The following is a 5473-nucleotide window of genomic DNA, read 5'->3' as shown; positions in this document are numbered from 1 at the left end:
GTCTCATGCATCTTTTGGTGTCTTGTCATCCCAAATGTGCTCTAACATCTCTTCTCAATTGTCGTCTTCAAGGAAAACATTGCTTTGTCTGCTTTGATTCTCTATTTGCGCAAAGCACCATTAGAATTCTCCTCTGGCAGTATAGTTTTACTCTCACCGACGACCTCCCAAAAGTCTTGTCTTTGTAAATAGGACATCATGCATGTTACCCACATATTATAGTTGTTGTTGTTGAGTTTCTTAATTCATCAAATGATTTGGAAGTCAGCCATCGTGTTGGTTATACCTCAATAATACCATACAAGCATTTTTGACACGAAATTTGTAGTCACGGATTACTCACGACCAAAGAAATTCACTCAGTAATAATCTCAAGAAATTGTTTCTGATGTGAAAGATTAGACAAAGCTGCGACCACATAGCATACTAAGAACTTCAAGAGATAAGATAATCTATACCAACCTCACTCTAATACCATATTGTTGAGTACAACTCTTTGTAGGAAACACTCACACTTTTTATTAACACCAATTAAGAAGAGATTATAACACACATTATAGAAAGTACTACAATCTGTTGTGCTTGAGATTTCTTGGGATGAAAATTATTACAACACACATTGTAGAAAGTACTACAATCTGCTGTGCTTAAGATTTCTTGGGGTGAAAATTACTACAGTCTGTTGTGCTTTAGATTTCTTAGGATGAAAATTGTGGTAGGGTGGAGAAGCATTTATAGCCAAGGCCAGACAATTTATTCCTAAAATATCTTACTTATTTTTCTAAAATACTTAGTTATCTTTATTCCTAAAATATATAGTATCTTATTACTAAAATACCTAAATCATTTTCCTAAAATACATAGATAATAGTGTCTTAACCCTATTGGACTATTGCTATTTATTCCGAAGGAGATAGACTGTTTCATGGGTAGTTGGCATCAAGCTTGATTTCACAAACGCTGCCCACATTCTTGCTTCTAGCTTAAGGTATGTGATTACCATTGTTCTCATTCCCACTTCGAAATTTTTTTGCACTGCACCGTCCATGTCTAAGCCTATTGTTTGCAGGGATTCGTTTAGCTAGATGTTCGATGAGGCCATCAACATCTCGTTCCTATCACATTAGCAAATGTTTGTAGGGTGAATCAATCATTGATGGATTTTACATCAAATTTCATTCACTCCACTAAGACAGAAGACTTCTCATCAAAGACTCGTCACTGTTGGTAAGTATTGTTGTGGGATGCTTAAGATATCTCCTAAGAATCCTTTTGAAATGAGGGTCATGCGGTCATTCAGAAAAGTTGTTTTTCTCGTTTTAGTCTTTTACGAAATTCACTAAAGATGTACTAAGAGTAAAATAATGAAGAAAAAAACATGTAGTCATGTCTATAAGACCTCAGAATCTGAACCCTCTCGAGAAAACCCTAAGGGAGACACTTAAATCATTATGTGAAAAAACTAAGCTACTTTCAAAGCTTCTTCGAGCATGTGCATGCACATGTTTTGATTCAGTCTCCTTGGAACTACTTTCAAAGCTTCTTAGAGCGTGTGCATGCGTATGTTTTACTTTCAAACCCTAGTATTCATTGTTGATTAAAACCGTTTCAATATCTTAAACTGTATCCATTTGCCTTAATTTCAAGACATGCAAATATATTATCTGATATACTTCTCTATTCTTTTAGAATACACCATTTAATTTACATATTCGTATCACTCTCATAAAAGGTAAGGTTTAAAATTATAGAATTATTACTTTAGATTTTTAAATTTTTAATTGAGGACCGTGGGTGGTTGATTATTTTACCATCTATAATATTACACAAAATATTCAAAGAAAATAAAAAACAATATAAGTAACAACAATATAATAACAAATAAATTGTGTCGTTTGTGGTCCCATGGTCTAGTGGTTAGGACATTGGACTCTGAATCCAGTAACTCGAGTTCAAATCTCGGTGGGACCTCTTTCCTATTTTCTTTTTAAATAGAAATTTGAGAATTAATTTAATTTTTTTTTTGAAAAAACCCCTTAATTTTAGATATGCAGCGAAACTCGATCAACCAAATCTTTTAACTTTCATTCACGAAGGGAAAGGGGAACTCGAAAATATGGTTTAGAACTCTCCAACAAATAGAGAGAATATAGGATGTTGTCTCTCCTCTTCTTCCTTGAAACTCTATAACTTTCATTCAGGAAGGGAAAGGGGAAGGCCACTATGTATGGGTGAGATAAGAATAGAATTGGAAAAGAGAAGAAATGATATGGAAAAGGAAGACAAAGGGGAAAGAATATTGTCGTGGAAAAGAAAGAAAAAATGATATGGAAAAGGAAGACAAAGGGGAAAGAACATGTCAGGATGACATACGGATTGATTTTTTATTTTTGATTTTTTGCAAATAGTTTAACAACTATTCAGTCTTTTGTATATGACATTTATTGACATGGTGGTTGGGATTCCAAAAATGAATCATTGAGATTATAGATCGTGTCTCTTCTTTTACTATAGAAGGAGAAGATGTTGAACCGATGGATGCAGCCTCTTGAAGAAGCTTTTGGAAATCAGCTTCTGAAGTTGTCTGGGCTAATGCTGCAAGTAGCCTTAGTGAAAGAATGAGTGATTGAATGGTTGATAAGAAGATTGTATTATGAGGAGCAAGAAGACTCTATATATAGAATACAATAAGATATTTTGAAAATCTACTTAAAAATCTGCAGAAAATCGTAATAAACCAGTAAACAAACCAAAAACTAAATCAACTTCTAAAGATTTAATCAGATAGTAACTGTAAGCAATCTAAACAAACACATGATCTTTAACACCCCTTGTTTAGATGGTGTGAACTCCAAGCTTTTTTTCTGAACACCTATCTTACTCCAATTATCTTTCTATTTAGAGGTCGATCAACCAACTCCTAGGTTTTGTTTTTCTCGATCACCGAAAGCCCCTCCTCTGACAGGTGCATCATCAACCAAAGCATCTTGTCGTTCATCTTCAGGCTCTTCTTACATGCTACCAAAGATTAAATTGTTTGGAGCATTAGAAATCTGATTCACCTTCATCAGTACTTCCCAATTCCATTGCTCATTTCCAGCAAAATGAACATCTCGGCTCACAATAACATGACTAGTGTGTGGTTGAAAAACTCTATAAGCTTTGGATATAGTGCTATGTCGAACAAAGATGCCAACTTCTGCCTTTTTGTCAAGCTTATCACGCTTGACCTGTGGAATGTAAGTGAAGCAAAGACACCCAAATACTCTAAGGAACATTAAAGAAGGCTTGTAACCATACCAAACTTCAAATGGTGTCAGGTCCTTCATAGCTTTTGTTGAAATTCGATTTTGTAAGCACACAACAGTCATTGCTGTTTTTCCCTCAAAACATTTTGGAAGATCCTTCTCATGAAGTATGCATCTTGTCATCTCCATTATAAATCTATTCCTCCTTTCACTGATGTCATTCTATTGAAGAGTGTATAGTGCTGTCAATTGATGTACAATTCCAGCCTCTTCACAAGACCTGTTAAAAATTTCTGAAGTGTACTCTTTGCCATTATCTGATCTTATAGTCTGAATCAAGCATGCACTTTCATTCTCAACTTTGGCTTTGAATATCCAAAATACACTCACAACTTCTGACTTTTGCTTCAGCAAGAAGATCCAACACATTCTTATTAGATCATCAATAAAAACAATGCAATAAAATTACCATTTAATGATGGTGTTCATTGAGGACCACAAAGATCAGTATGAACCAGCTGCAACTTTTTCGAGGCTCTCCATGCCTAATTAGGAAAGGGTTGCCTAGGTTGTTTCTCAAATTTACAAGCAAGGCAAAGAGGCATGTCATCATCAATGTCAGCTAGTTCTTCTACTAGCTTCTTTGACTACATCTGAAGCAAACCTCGATGATGAAAGCACCCAAGTCTATTGTGCTAAATCTCAATGGCACTAGCTATGGATGTTAAGGCCATCTGCTATTTCTCCATCGGATTTAGAGCAAAACTTTTTCCTTTCATTTTGACATTGAAGAAGTCTTTACCACTAGCATCTCTGATCAAGTACTGCTTATTCACAAATTATACTTTATAGCCCTTATCAAGTAACTAACCGACACTTAAGAGATTTTGATCAATTTTAGGTACAAATAAAACATCTGGAATAAATTTTGTACCTTCATAGCTTGTTATAACTACTGTGCCTTTTCCCTTAACTTCCAAATGTTCACCATTGTCAATCCTCACTCTCTTAACTTTAGTGTCTCTTAATTCCTAAAAAAATCTCCTTGTCATATGTCATATGATTTGTGCACCCACTGTCAATCAACCAGCTCTCGCTTGATTCTTTATCTGAGAAACAAGTGACCACAAACAATTGATCTTCTTCTTCTTGATCAATTACCTGTGCATCTACTTTTTTCACCTGACTTTTGACTTTGTATATCACAGCTTCATGTCCAAGTTGATTGCATTTGGAGCATTTGGCGTCAGGTCTTCTCCAACACTTGTATGGTGGATGACCTTTCTTCTCACAATGGCAGCAAGGTGGATAGAATTTTTTGAAACCTCCTCCTTTTGTCTTCTGATAATTGGCAGATGAATCTCCATTCGTCGATTGGTTTTTGAAATCTTTCTTGTTTTTATACATGATGTTGAATTGATTCTTAACAGGTAAGACACCTTCAATCACCCCTTCTTGCCTCGTAGACCTCCTTTGCTTTTGTGCTTGTAAATCATTCAAGAGCCCTGTAAGATAAATTTTTAACAGGTCTTTGGTGTTCTCCAGAGTAGTAATGGTGGCTTCAAACTTCTATGAAACAGTGACCAGCAGCTTTTCAACGATCCTGGAATCATTTAACACAGAACCAAGCAATCTCACCTTGTTGGCAATGTAGAGAAATCTGTCAGAGTACTCTTTCACCGACTTAGACTCCTTCATCTTCTGCAACTCAAAATCCCTAATCAAATTCAAGAATTTAGTTCCACGAATCCTCTCATCTAATCTTGAGATAATCCCAGATTTCCTTTGCTGTTTTGAGGGACATTATTCGCATGAAGATCATTTGAGATATAGTTGCAAATAAGTAAGCTTTTGCCTTTGATTTTGGAAATCAGCTTCTAAAGTTGTCTGGGCTACCGCGATAAGCAGCCTAGACTTTGAATTTGAGAAACTCAGTGCTTTCTTTTTTTATAAATATTAAAGGTAGCCATTTTCAGATAATTAAACCTTCACTACCTTGAGATCTGCGTGAGTAAAACTGTATTTATCCCACCATTTGATTTTGATTATCTTGAAGATCTGTTTTATTCGATTTTCAGTTTCTTTTATCTAGAAATTCCAAGTTAGAATCTAAGAAATTTGAAAGTATATGTTGAAGCGCATAGTCAATGGGAATGAATTTTTTAAGATAGTTTGATTGAAGTAGTGGAATGATTCTTGTATTGGAACAAGGAAATATATCTTTG

At 35.1% G+C, this 5473-nt stretch overlaps 1 non-coding gene across 1 annotated transcript; it reads left to right on the top strand.

Annotated features, from left to right (window-relative positions):
• The first annotated feature begins 1899 nt into the window (after positions 1-1899).
• Positions 1900-1971, top strand: TRNAQ-CUG. The gene has a single exon. It is a non-coding gene; the product is annotated as a tRNA-Gln (tRNA).
• Positions 1972-5473: the final 3502 nt, after the last annotated feature.

This window comes from Cucurbita moschata, unplaced genomic scaffold (genome assembly GCF_002738365.1).
Source record: "Cucurbita moschata cultivar Rifu unplaced genomic scaffold, Cmos_1.0 Cmo_Scf00012, whole genome shotgun sequence".
Taxonomy (NCBI): Eukaryota; Viridiplantae; Streptophyta; class Magnoliopsida; order Cucurbitales; family Cucurbitaceae; genus Cucurbita; species Cucurbita moschata.
This window is presented reverse-complemented; position numbering and strand designations above follow the sequence as displayed.